Source organism: Chiloscyllium plagiosum, chromosome 17 (assembly GCF_004010195.1).
Source record: "Chiloscyllium plagiosum isolate BGI_BamShark_2017 chromosome 17, ASM401019v2, whole genome shotgun sequence".
NCBI lineage: Eukaryota > Metazoa > Chordata > Chondrichthyes > Orectolobiformes > Hemiscylliidae > Chiloscyllium > Chiloscyllium plagiosum.
The window spans coordinates 5,701,810-5,716,723 of NC_057726.1; the positions used below are offsets into that span (position 1 = coordinate 5,701,810).

The window sequence follows — 14,914 nt, forward strand, 5'->3', positions numbered from 1 at the left end:
TAAATAGACAAAGTCTTTTCCCTGGGGTTGGGGAGTCCAGAACTAGAGGGCATAGGTTTAGGGTGAGAGGGGAAAGATATAAAAGAAACCTAAGGGGCAACTTTTTCACGCAGAGGGTGGTACGTGTATGGAATGAGCTGCCAGAGGATGTGGTGGAGGCTAGTACAATTGCAACATTTAAGAAGCATTTGGATGGGTTTATGAATAGGAAGAGTTTGGAAGGATATGGGCCGGGTGCGCAGATTGGACTAGTTTGGGTTGGGATATCTGGTCGGCATGGACGGGTTGGACCAAAGGGTCTGTTTCCATGCTGTACACCTCTATGACTCTATGACCCTCTGTGTTAAAAAGTTGTCCCTCATGTCTTTTTAAAATCTTTCTCCTCTTACCTTAAAAATAATCCCCCCCCGGTCTTGAATTCCCTACCCTAGGGAAAAGACACCTGCCATTCATCTTATCCATTCCTCTCATTATGTTATAAACATCACGAAGGTCACCCCTCAACCTTCTATGCTCCAGTGAAAAAAAATCCCAGCCTATCCAGCTGTAAGTTTGTCCTTAGCTGGAGAAATGCATCCAGTTCTGGGCTTCCTACTTCAGGAAGGTCATGAGTGGAATGAGTGCTGACAAGATTGATGAGAGTGGTCCCAGAGACATCAGTTCAGTAGACAGATTGGAGAAGGTGGGTTTACTTTCCTTTTAAGGAAATGGCTGAGAGGGGGGTCAGGGCAAAGTCTTCGAAATCCTGAGGGGCCTCCACTGAGCAAATGAGTGAAGGGAAATGATTCAAAAATTAGTTGGCAAGTGAAGCCAAGTTGTTATGAGCAATCCACCTTTTCGCTCTGTAAGTGGTTAAGGCTTGAAATGGACTATGTGAGATTGTGATGAAGGCAGGTTCAGATGACACATTCAGAACGGAATCAGGATGTTATCTTTAAAGTGAAAATGGGCAGGTTACGGGGGAAGGCTGGAGAATGGCACTGAGTGAATGCACAGTCAGAGAGCTGGTACAGGCACAATGAGCCAAATGGCCGCTTTCTGCATTGTAACTGTCTCCCGTGACTTTGTAGTTCCCACTTGCCCGAAGTGTGGGATTAGAGTCAAATCCTCCACCGTTAATCTCGGAGGGAGCCAAAGCTGAAAAAATTCAATGCTTTGCTCTCGCAGTAACAGTGGCTATGTGACAGGAGTAATAATTGAGAGGATAAAAGTTCAAATACCCACAGGACAATCTGAGAAGTTGAATTCAGTTTTAAATTCTCTGAAAATAAGAGGCTGATATCAGTAACATTGACCGTAAAACTGTCAGAGTTGTAAAATTCCAACTCATTCATTCATGCCCTTTTGGGGCAAGATATTGTCCAGACCTAGAGTCGGGGTTTAAAAATGACTCCAGACCAAAATAGAAATTGCTGGAAAAGCTCAGCAGGTCTGGCAGCATCTGTGGAGAGAAATTAGACTTAACATTTTGGGTCCAGTGACCCTTTCTCCAGACCAATATAGCTGACTCCTGGCCAGTCCCCAGGACATCAAAATGCATCAATCTGGTCCGTCCAAAGGCTGCCATTTGTGTTGTGAGAGATGGTCCATCACAGCACTCAGTAGATAGAACATAGAACAATACAGCGCAAAACAGGTCTTCCAACCCTCGATATTGCACTGACCTGTGAACTATTCTCAGCTCATCCCTCTACACTATCCCAAAATCATCCATGTGCTTATCTAAGGATTGTTATCTAAGCATCCATTAGGATCTCCCTAATGTGGCTGAGATATAGCTTTCCTAGTGATGCTGACTTTCCTAAGAATTAATGACCATTTCCTGGTTTTTTTTTTCTTCTTTACTGTGAGGGGTTTTGAGTCCAATCACAGTGACCTCCCCACAGCCCTGAAGGGCTCTTGTGATATGGAGGTAGTGCCCCTACCTCTGAGCTAGGGGATTTGGGTCCAAGTTCCACCTGTCCTGGATATGTGCCATAACACTTCCGAACAGATTGGCCAAAATAAACACTCCTGCCTCCAACTGAGATTAACTAACTCTTCCACCATCCAGTGACAGCCCCACGTTGTCAACTCTGATTGGGCAGATCTGTCGTCACATGACTCTAATCTTCTGAACTGTTCCCCCTCATTTTGCCAGTGTCCCCTATATGTCTTCACAGTCTCCAGCCCTTCCACAGCCAACCAGAAAGTGCATCCACTCTGTTAGCAAACAAGGTAAAAAATGCACACTGAAATTGCTCCAATTTTTCACTTTCTCTTTCTCTTTCTCTGGTGTCAACTCACCTCTTGACGTGAATTTCACATTCTTGACTTCTTCAGGGCAATACTCGAGGGTTAAAAAGTTAAATTGACAAAATGCTGGCTCCACATGTACGTGAGACCAGTGTTAGCAGGGCAAGAAAAAGAAAATAGGCAGAGGAAAAATAAAAAATATTGACAAACCTGTAGCAAGCATCAGTCGTGAAGATTCACAGCCAAACAAGTAAACACATAACAGAGTTTCTCTTTTGTCTTAAGTGTTTCCAGTCCTAATATCTAGGGGGTTTGGCTGTAACAATGCTGCAATCATTTCTCCCACTGCTCCCTTGTGGGATTGTCAGAGGAAGGATGCAGGCTTTTATTTCAATGCCTCCCACCCTCCCACTTGCTGACAGTCTGTTCCACAGATTGCTGAGAATTATTCTTGGTTCTGGCCAATGCACACTCTTGCTTAGAGTGGAAAATAAATGAGCCAGTGCAAGAGGATTTTCACTGCTTGTTTTGAAGATCTCATGATAATAATGGACAAAAAACTGCAGATGTGCACATGCACGTGCACATGTGTGTGAGTACACACATATTTTCAGATATATTCATGTAATGCATATGCATATGTTCATAGATACACATGTACATATATACTCGTGCACATATGTACACACATTCAGAAACACGCACATACATGTTCACATTCACTCTCATGTTCACTGCAATGTACATGCATGCACACACAAATGAGCCTGGCGTGTACAAGCAGGTCAATGTATACATGTGAGTCCTGCAGGGGAAAATTACATCACATGCTTGTTTCTCATGTTCCTTGTTCTGCAGTGGCATAGTGTTAACATAACTAGACTAGCTCTTCCAAGCCTCAGTCGTGGGTTCAAATCACAACATGGAAGATGGTGACATTTGAATTCAATAAAATTGAGAGTTCTAATAAAACACATCCAGTTCACTTTAGGGAGCTAGTCTGGCCTACATGTGACGCCAGGCCCACAACAACATGGTTGACTTAACGAATTAGGATGGCCAAAAACTGCTGGCCTAGTCCATTCACATCCCATGAAGAAATTAACCAAATCCTCAGAACCAGCTACCTTGCTTACCTTCACTTTCTCTTTCTCTTGACTCGAGTGGGTCAAGATTTCTCTATTTTTGCCTTTAATCATTTGCTAAATAAATGCAAGGCCAGCATTTATTGCCCAGAGGGCAGTTAAGAGTCAGCTACATTGCTGTGGGACTGGAGTCACATGTAGGCCAGACCAGGTAAGGATGGCAGTTTCCTTCCCTCAAGGACATGAGTGAACCAGATGGGTTTTTTCCAACAATTGGCAATGGAATCATAGTCATCATTAGCCTTTTAATTCCAGAATTTTATTGAATTCAAATTCCACCATCTGCCATGTCAGGATTTGAACCCAGATCCCCAAAACATTAGTTGGGTTAATAGTCCAGCAATCATACTACTGGGCCATTACCTCCCCAGCTAGGTGGGGTGGGGGGGTGCGGGAGGGGAGCTAATGACACAAAGGAACACGAATGTGACTGGCTGTGTCTGTACTTAACTACTGCAGCTTCATCAACATACAACACTCATCACCTTGGCTGCAGCGTGCACGAGGCACACTTGTTGAGGTAGAGAATTGTGTGATCTTACTGAATGGCAAAACGGGCTCCATGGATCTCGAAGGCAGCTCACCACCACCTTCCCCAGGGCAATTAGGCATAGGCATTAGCTGCTGGCCTAGCCAGGAACGACCATGCCCCCACGAGTGAGTTAAAAATGGATGCCACCTGCTCCATTTTCTTAACCTGCCTTTCTTGCGATAAGGAGATAAGTTGTGGCCTCCTCCTGACCCAGTGAAAGTCCACGTGAGAAATGACTGCAGTGTTGATTACAGTGAGAAAGATTTGAAACATTGTAATGGTAGGCGTTGGGAGACCACAGGCAGGACAAGGATTTTGTGTGAAAGATAACAAGCTTTTTCTCACGTCCTTTACAAGAAACCCCAGCTGGAAATCACAGGTGATATTCTCAGGAGATGAGCATCCGATGTCCGATTCACAATTCCCTGCTATTATTTTAGTTGAAGCATTAACCCTTCTGTTTAACACAAATCACAGGAACAAAGGCTAAGGTTGAGAGACCTCTAGAGACAATTCCGTGCATAACGTTTGGCAAGCTGGACAAACAAAGCTTCAATGCTGATCGAACAAGATGTTTACTATTTGTTGACTGCCAGTCACTTCTGACTAGATTTATAACAGCTTTAAATTTCTTTTCAATGCTCATTAACCAAAAAAACAGAAACCCATTCCCATAGGACTGCACTGACACACTTCCCTCCCTTTATTACAGCCATTCTGTACCTGGCTACATTTCCATCTGGAATCCCTTAGTATTTTGTTCTCTCTCTTTGCAAAGTTCCAGACCTTAAGAATAAAGTATTGCAAGACTTTTAATGACAGGAATCTTCTGGCGCAGCTTAATGGATCTGCAGACAGCACTTGATTTTTTTTTAATCCAAGTACGTGTTTCGGTTACACTCGACTGAATAGTATAATATTTTAGTCAAGTTTATGTATCATCAAGTCTTGTGGGCCTTATCGCTACAGTTTGATGCTGCACATCATGGTGGTGACTCCCATCACCCCCTTCTTCCTGCAGCATGTCCACCTTCTTCCCATGTCCACTCATGTCCTTCCATCCCTCCCCACTTTTATATTGAATATTTGCACCCCACTACATTGTCTTTGTACCCTCTGTATCACAGGCTGCTGCCTACAATCTAGTCAGTTTCAAGGTACCCCCTCTTCCTTCCTACTGCAACAGTGAGCTCAGGAACCCACTGTGACATTCATTCCACTGGCACCCAGGCCTGACCACGTTCCAGTTAACCCCCCATTTCTCCCCCTGACTGATTTGGACGGACAGTCCTGAATGATGACTGACCAGAGCCTCACCTCCCCCCCAGCAGTCCCCACCCATTTAAATGGTCAGTCTCAAACAATAACTGAGCAGGCTCCTGACCAACCTCAAATGAAAACAGAAAGTACTGGAGAAACTCAGCAAGTCTGGCAGCGTCGGTGAGGAGAGAAAGCAGAGTTAACGTTTCGGGTCCGGTGACCCTTCTTGAGAACTGAAGTGAGGTAGAGCCGTCTGTTGTTCAGCTGTGGAGATCCCTACAAACTACAGATTGAAAACATGCCCAGATAGTCTGAAGTGATGGCCCTATTGCTTCACCACCTAATTGAAAATGACAGAGAAAAATAGATAAATGTTGTATAATTGCCCCGTAAATAAACTCAGTTATAAATCGATGCGTCTATCCTCAGCTCTAATGTCTTTGCTTGGTGTGATAATTACATTTGCCCATTTCATTATAGTTCAGGAAATAGAAACATAATCTGCAGCTATTGTAGCCTTTATCCTCTGACCTGATCTTTCAACATTTGGCTTATGATCACATAGAGACTACAGCTCTATTGTTCAGTTCCTTCTCCATTGAATAAAAGATTCACGGCAAGACTGTGTGTAAATTTAAACAGAATTACATGCAATCTGTTCCACCAAACCACATAGTGAATTCCACTAAATAATGTTTTTATAAAAAAAATGCCTGTCGTTTCTTCCTCAATGGCTTGATGTTGGTCAATCTGACATTTTGAGACTGACAGATGGATCAGACGCCTGACTGAGTTTTCTTGTCTCCTGCCAATTCCAGTTCTCTCCATGTCACGTACTAGCCAGTGGGTCTAGCTGGTCAAGCTAGATCTGTCAGTCATGTCTGTGAAACTACATACAGAGATGGTTAGGAGAGGTACATTAGCCTGAGGGTATCAAGTCCTCAAACATTACCCGCTTTCTTTTTCCTCTAATGGCTGATAAATCTCACAACCTGCTATCTTTAAAGAAATCTAATCGCAGTTCATCAAAATTTACCAGGAAAGTATGCTTTTTATTCAGAATATATAAAATGTACGGAGCATAAACAGGCCATTGTGCCCAAGTGATCCATACTAGTGTTTATGCATGGCAATGAGTCTTCTTTCACCTCTATTTATCTTACTTTGGCAATCTACGTATCAATTCTTCTCTCCTTCATTGTTCATTCAACTGCCCGATAAATGCAATTTTCCTTTCACCTCGACTACCCATTTTGTTTTGGTGAAGCCACACATTCTCATTGCCCTCGATAAAGAGTTTTCTCCTGGATTTCATGTTGGATTTATTGATGACTATATTTCTGGGTCTTGGCTTTGATTGTTTCTACAGCTGGAAAAGTTGCCTCCAAACCATTATCTTAAACTCCTCCTTAATCCCTCCTTGATATCCTCTTTTTTTTTTGTTGGATATCATTTCTCCAGGAAAGGAACCCAAAGATTCCTCTTCTCTTTGAGTCCTCCATTCAGGTTTGCTGCCCTTTACTTGTGAGGGATGCAGAGAGGGGGAATGAAGTGGGAGTGGACCTGGGACTGGGATCAAGCTCAGGAATCAGGTTTGTTCTCAAGACTTCAACACAACGACTTTGATCTTTACAAAAATTATTTAGAAGAAGTTTTGCCTCTTCCAGGACAGGCATCTACCTACAATACATGAACTACAGTGGTTCTAGAACACCGCTCACCACCATTTTCTCTAGGGTAACTAGGGATGGGCAGTAAATGCTGGTCGAGCCAGCGAAGCCTATGTTCTGCAAGTGAATGAAAACAAGTTTGATAATTTAAGGATCGTGCAGCAGTTGCTTTGCTCATTGGTTACCACACCTCACTAAATTGTTGTCTTACTTTGAAAATAATTGCTTTGTCACAGCCTATAGCAGAGCTGTGTCACATTTGTATTTATTCATTCACATGTGTTGGGCACTACTCATTAAGATGAGCAATATAATATACTGTAAATAAAGAGTTTACTGTATTGAGACAGTGAGAGACTTATTATAAGTTAAAGAGGTTTTGCCATCACCTTGAAGTGATGTCCCTTTAAGACTTCAACATGCAAGTACCATATATACTCAAGTAATTGTTGATATTGTTTGACTACATTTTTAGGTTAACTTTATGGGGTTGATTATGATATGGATACTACTTTTGAGGGGCTGATATTCACCCCCGTCAAAATTCATACCGATCATTAGCAGAAGCCCAACAGAACTCATAACAAACAAAGAAAAAAAAGAATTTTAGTAATTAGGGTGGCACGGTGGCTCAGTGGTAAGCACTGCTGCCTCACAGCACTCGGAACCCAGGTTCGATTCCAGCCTCGGGCGACTGTCTGTGTGGAGTTTGCACATTCTCCCCGTGTCTGCGTGGGTTTCCTTCGGGTGCTCTGGTTTCCTCCCACAGTCCAAAGGTGTGTGGGTCAGGTGAATTGGCCATGCTAAATTGCCCGTAGTGTTAGGTGCATTCGTCAGAGGGAAATGGGACTGGGTGGGTTACCCTTCGGAGGGTCAGTGTTGACTGGTTGGGTCGAAGGGCCTGTTTCCACACTGTAGGGAATCTAATCTAATCTAATTTTGAAAACCAGGAGCAGGAAAAACAGCCAATGGATTGGAAGACTTGGAGTGGAGCACAATAACCAGCAGGCTGGAAAGTTGGAGCAGGACGTGACGGCTGGCACACTGACTCATAAACGTTGATCTGTTATCTGTGAAGAACTAGGGTTGACTTTTACATGAGGTATATGGACAATTATAGGTTATTTGGCCAAATATTGGGGGTCAACCTTTACATAAGATTGACTATTACTCAAGTATATACGGTAAACCAAGTACCAAGATGTTATCAAGGCCTCTGCACTATAATACTTAAGATACAGGCTGTGTTCAGAGATAACTCTGGACTGCATATGTCAGTTGAGCTGTAAATAAAACCAGCAATGACCTACAAGTAAATGGAATCCATGTACCTATGTTGCATTTAGATAACACATGACTACTAATGCAAAGGTTAGGCCAGAGATGCAAGGGGGTCTGAGCAGTAGCTGGGTCAGAGCAGCTTCTAAAATTGTAATGTAGACACCCAGCATTGAATAGATGCCAGAGGGAGTGAAATCTACAATGGGACAACCAGGCTGCCTTGAATCATTGGCACTGGTACAGTTCAGGGATACAGTCACAGCAGTCCCCAGCATAGTTAACTCAGAGTTTACTCAGTGTTGACATGGCAACATGAAGGGGAAATAAACTAGCCAGGGCTCATGCTCCCAAGTGTATTCACCATGTCCTTTAGGATAGGAATCCTGCACTTCCTTAACCTGCTCTGACTGAGATGTGTGATTCTAATCCAACACCACAACAGGACTATAAGAAGCAGGCCATTCAGTCCCTCAAACCTCCTCTGCCATCCAGTCAGATCTTAAACTGGCACACCTTTATTCTGCCGCTATGCCATCTAGTCCTTAAACCCTCCTGTGAGGGGCAACATCCATTAGTGCTTACCCTGTCAATCTCCTTAAGAATCTGATATGTTCCAATGAGATCACCTCTCATTCTTCCAATCACCAGTGAGTGGAGACCTCACCTGCTAAACCTGTGTTCAGAAAGCAATCCTGCCACACCATGGATCATCCTAGTAAACCGACCGACAATAATATCTTTCCTTCAGTAAAGGGTCCAAACCGCTCACAGTACTAAAATGGGTGACTCTTAACTGGTACAAAAGCTGAAATTGCTGGAGAAACTCAGCAGATCAGGCAGCATCTGTGGAGAGAGAAACAGAGTTAAACAGAGTCCCGTGACCCTTCTCTGGAATGGGTCTTAACTGGTATGGCCTGATGAGACATTTTAATCAAAACAGCATTCATTGAATCCTTCTCATTTAGAAGCAGGCCATTCAGGCAGTTCAGACCACACCAGCCCTCCAAAGAGCATCCTACCCAGACCACCGCTCTACCCTATAACCCTGCATTTCCCATGGGTTAATCCACCTAGCCTGCAGACTATGGGCAATTTAGTATAGCCAATCCACCCTAATCTGCACATCTTTGGACTGTTGGTGGAAACCAGAGCACCGAGAGGAAACCCATGCAGACGGTTGCTTGAGGGTGGAATTGAACCTAGGTCCCTGGCAACGTGAGGCAGCAGTGCCAACCACTGAGCCACTGCGCCATTGTAAGTAGAGTCTAGATTAGAGTGGTGTCAGAAAAGCACAGCAAGTCAGGCAGAATCTGAGGAGCAGGAAAATCAACATTTCGGGCAAAAGCCCTTCGTCCATAAGTATCTTCACTACACAGACCAGGGCACTGATAGTTATTCCAATTAATCATCTCTTTTTCTGGAGCACAGTAGCTGGATTAACACCTTCATGATGCCAACTCCTTTTTTCAGAGGTTTGCTTTTATTCTTCTGGCCTGTTACTGGTTTCTATGCATTTGGAAAGTGCTGTTAGTATCACATTCCAGACCGTCTGAAGTGGGGAAGAGCTGCCTTCAACCGAAATTCAGATTCAGCTTCAAATCAACAATCCCAGGAGAAGCTGTTTGGCCAAAGCACTTACTGGGATTTAATGACAGTGTACAGTAACTGCAAACCAATCCTGGATAATGGCCTCGAAATGGCAGGAGGGTTGGTAACCGAAGGCCTTCAATTATGTGGGGAGCTAGGTCACTTTTGAACAGGGAAGGTTTAACAGAGGTGTTCAAATTTCTGAAGGGTTTTGATCGAATGAAGTAGGAGAAAGTGTTTACACTGGCAAGAAAGGTCAGCTACTAGAGGGCACAGATTTGAAGTAATTGCCAAAAGGACTGGAGGGGGAAGGAAGGGATTATTATTTAACGCAGTGAGTTAGGATGATTCTGAGATGTGATGCCTGAAATGGTGGTGGGAGAACAGACATGATCAAAGTCATCATTTTAAAAAGGAATTGTCTGAAGATACGAAAATATGATTTGCGGCACTGTGTGAAAAGGATAAGGGAGTCAGGTCTAACTGGCAGATCATTCAAAGAGCTGGTACATGCACAATGGTTCAAATGGCCTCATTTTGTGCTGCAGGATTCTATGGGGATTGGATCGCCTATGTGACCAGGCAGTAGGTGGGTGCACATTTCCAGGATCCACATGCGGCAGGTGAAAATGCCTGTCATATTTATTAATCCCCTCGCATTAGTGCCCAGGCATGTTATTGGAAACAGTGTTGGATCCTTTATATGTGCTGATACAATGGGGTGGCTGAAGTGGGAGCACCCAATGGCTCTTTGGAGTCCACTTTGCAGGATTTACTTGTCATTGACAACAGCACAGTGCAAACAGTACTCTTCAACCTCAATCCTTTCATAATGCAGACTTGGAGTGCTAATTACAGTCCAAATTAAATTCCTGAGTCATTGTACATAGTACTCCTGACCATACCCCAACCACCTTCCACAGTATTCTCTCTACAAGAGTTCCCCTCACAGCCCCAGCTGGCGCACTATGTAATTTTAATAATGATAAAGTGCTTGCAATATCCAGGTACATCTTTTGAATCAAGGCATGAATCATTTATTTGTGTTAGCCTCATTCACAGCTAATTTTGCACTTAACAATTTCAACCCATTTCTCCAAAAATGTCATTTAGCTCTCTTTTAAGCTGTCTACTTGAGTGGTCTACTGCATTCACTCATTTCACCTATTTTCCATTTTGCATGAGAAGAGTTTGCTTGTCATCATCCCCAGCTCTGATGATGTGCTGAGATTTGTGAGCAGTGGCTGGTTGTTACACATTCTGTCTGAAGTGGGAGGGAGAGGCAAATAATTTGTTCATCTCTCGCTTCTGTGGACCTGGCTCAGAATTAGACAATGCAACAGATCCTCTCTCCTGATGACTATTAAAATATCCAGCACTTTTTATGTACCCTAAATTTGTCCATTCCTTTATTACTGTTGGATCAAAGCTGTAGAACTCCTTACTTTAGGAGAGAGAGCTTTCTCTTTCTATAGTGTCTTTCATGACATTAGAAAATCACAAAGTATTTTATAGCAAATGATAATCTTTATGAAGACTAGTCACTGTTATAAGTAAGAAATGTTACAGACATTTTGCATTCAGCAAGCTGTCAAAGGCATCAATCTCCCATCTTTGTCTCATTTCGAGATTATTATTTCCAAGTTACTAGAGAAAAGCTCCCTCCTCCTCTACACTGTGTGCGAGGCTACCTTTTCTATCCACACACAAGGACAGGCAGAACCTCTATCCAGTGTCTCATCCCTCAGAAATGTCCAACAATGCAGAATCCCACTGAGCTGAACATGAAGGAGTTAACCGAGATTGCTGTGCCTCAGGTCCCCAAGATGTCGCCAAGATGTCGCCAAGGGCAGCACAGTGGCTCAGTGGTCAGCACTGCTGCCTCACAGGCCCAGGCGCCTGGGTTTGATTCCAGCCTTGTGTGACCCTCTGTGTGACATTTGAATATTCTCCGTGGGTTTCCTCTGGGTGCTGTGGTTTCCCCCACAGTTCAAAGATGTGTACGTTAGGGTAGATTGGCCATGCTGACTTGTCCATAGTGTCCAGCAATGTGCAGGCTAGGTGGGGTAGCCATGGGAAATGCAGGATTACAGGGAGTGGATCTCCTCAGAGGGTCAGTGTGCACTCGAGGGACTGAATAGCCTTTTTCCACAATGTAGGTACTCTATGAAGGCATGGAAACCTCTGAGTTAGAAACAGGTATGCTATAGAACAATAGCTGATCTTGACTGGAAATAACTGAAGGCATTGTACAAACAAAGCTTTCTGAAAGTGAGGGAGTACTTTGTGACCACAAATGGTTGTAAAGGCACTGTATAATGCAAATCATTCTCTTCACATCACCTTCCAGCTTCTACTTTTAGCCCAATCCTTATTTAACTATGAAATGTAAATGAAGGAGTTATCCAGTTTTGAGAAGATTTGTAGCTCACTTGAGGTTCTGGATATGGGTTTGCTCACTGAACTGGAAGGTTTATTTTCAGATGTTTCGTCAGAGTGAGCCTCTGAATGAAGCACTGGTGATGTAGCCCACTTTCCATTTCTATTTCAATTTGTAAGTTATAATATATTATATATATATATTAGAAAGTGGGCTATACCACCAGTGCTTCATTCGGAGGCTCACTGAAGATGTTACCTAGTATGGTGACAAAATGTCTGAAAATGAACCTTCCAGCTCAGTGAGCAAACCTACACCCTGAGGGAGTTATATTGTGTTGAAATACACACAGTGGAACAGGCTATTCAGCCTAACTTGTCCACACTGATCTTCCTGCCAGTTACCAGCCTCCACCCATTCAAACTCAATAGAGTTACTGATTTTCTTTTTCATAGGTGCTAAGGGAATGCAGTTTGTTTCTGTTGTCTTTCTGGCTAGACAATGCATGTCATTCCACCAACCCATTGTCCTGAACCAACCCAAGACCGTAATGAGCATTGTGAGAGCAGATCAGAGATAATTCTTCAGACATTGCGAGAGATTCTGGCTCCTCTTCAGACCCTCTACCCCATGGAGAGGTGACCAAGTGTTGGATTTACATAATCAACAATCCAAAGAGTTTGATTTGAAGAGCTTGCATGTGAGCTAGTCACCTTACTTGCCTTCCTCATTTCAAAATGCTCAAGGGGCTGTGATGGTAAAGAGATTGTTGCTTAGCCTGTACCCCAGGTTAGCTGTGTTCTTGGCATCTTTATAAATTTTATTTGCACTTACATTCTCAATTAGCATTATTCAAGTGTGGAGAAAACACAATTCCTTCCCTTTAGTCTGCTTTAGTTTCTATCACTATTTAGGAAGATTTCTTTATTTTGTTACCACAGTATGAGACTGGCCCCACATTCATTTCCAATTCTGTTGTGAGTTGACAGTCGATGCTTAGTTTGAGGGATGAGGCAATTTCATTCAGGAATGTGTGAGGAAGGCTCTTTCCACATCCATAATTTGAGGCCTTAAGCCTATTCCAGAACTCTTAGTGATTAGAGATTGAGCAAAATCAACAGAAAATTGGAAAAAAGAAGAAATTAGAAGTCTGGAAGGCAAGAATACTGCATAGCCACTGAGAAATCCAATTGGGAATTCTGAAGAAACGTCTTTCCCCAGCAAACGCTTAGATGTGGTTGGTAGCTTAGTGGCCTTATTGCTGGATTGTTAATTCAGAGATCCAGGTAACGTTTTGGGGACCTGGGGTCGAATCCTGTCATGGTGCATGGTGAAATTTGAATTCAGTAAAAATCTGGAATTAAGACTCAAATGGTGACCATGAATTGACTCTTGGAACCATCTGGTTCACTGATGTCCTTTAGTGAAGGAAACTGCCATCTTGACTCTTAACTGCCCTCTGGGTAACTAGGGATGGACAATAAATGCTGACCTGGCCAGCAACGTCCTCAAGGCGTGAATGAATAAAAACAAAGCAGTTGAGCCGTGAATAATAAAAATAAATGAATTAAGAGCAAATAAACAAATTAAGAGCAAGACGATATGTTGGAGCAGTGCAGAACGTTGGTTAGGCCACAGCTGGAGTACTGTGTGCAGTTCTGGTCACCACAGCACAGGAAGGATGGGATTGCACTGGAGGGGGTGCAGAGGGGATTCACCAGGAGGTTGCCTGGGGTGCGGCATCTTAGCAATGAAGAGAGGCTGGATAAGATTAGATTACATTACTATTAGATTAGATTACATTACAGTGTGGAAACAGGCCCTTTGGCCCAACAAGTCCACACCGACCCGCCGAAGCGCAACCCACCCATACCCCTACATTTACCCCTTACCTAACACTACGGGCAATTTAGCATGACCAATTCACCTGACCTGCACATCTTTGGAATGTGGGAGGAAACCGGAGCACCCGGAGGAAACCCACGCAGACACGGGGAGAATGTGCAAACTCCACACAGTCAGTCGCCTGAGGCGGGAATTGAACCCGGGTCTCTGGCACTGTGAGGCAGCAGTGCTAACCACTGGGCCACCGTGCCACCCACTCGGGTAGTTTTCTGTGGAGCAGCGAAGGTTGAGAGGGACCTGATAGAGATGGATAAGATTCTGAGGGGCATGGACAGGGTAAATAGGCAGCAGCTGTTTCGCTTGGTCGAAGGGTCAATAACAAGGGGATATCATTTTAAGTTAAAAGGCAGGAGGTTTAAAGGGGGAGGATTTTTTTAACCCAGTGGCTGATGGGAATCTAGAATGCACTGGCTGGGAGGGTAGCTAAGGCTGTTAACCTCACAAACTTTAGAAAGTACTTGACAGTGTCATAACATTTAAGGCAATGGGACAAGTACGGAAAGAGGGACTAGTGTAGATTGATCATTTTTCTTTGTCAGTGACGTCTTCTTCTGGATGGTATGATTCTATGGTACTGTGAGTCAACCAGCTACCAGCCTCTTGCCAGCTTACATCCCCAGAGCCCTCTCACCCCCATCCCTGCAGCTGGTGGTGGGGCAGCTTATTATCTGGTCCTTCTCACGGCTGTTTTTGGGATCTTGCTGTGCAGAGTTTTGCTGTGGTGTATCCAGCTTCATTTTGGAAGTCCTTCCTCGACTTCACTGCACCTTGGGACAAATTGAGGTCACGAAGGGTGCCATATAAATGCAAGCTTTCCTTTTCCAGTATCCATTAATGCAGTTCAGAGTCTGAATGAAATCGATTCCCTATGGTTCAATAAAACATTAATAGCTGAATATCTTAAAGAGGTTTCCCAAGA

The 14,914-nt window shown here is 43.6% G+C and overlaps 1 protein-coding gene across 4 annotated transcripts in view; it reads left to right on the forward strand.

The window, feature by feature from the left end:
* Positions 1–14,914, forward strand: part of cdh11 (cadherin 11, type 2, OB-cadherin (osteoblast)) — a 242,668-nt gene that overhangs the window by 94,076 nt on the left and 133,678 nt on the right. The gene's annotated exons all lie outside the window — the stretch shown is intronic.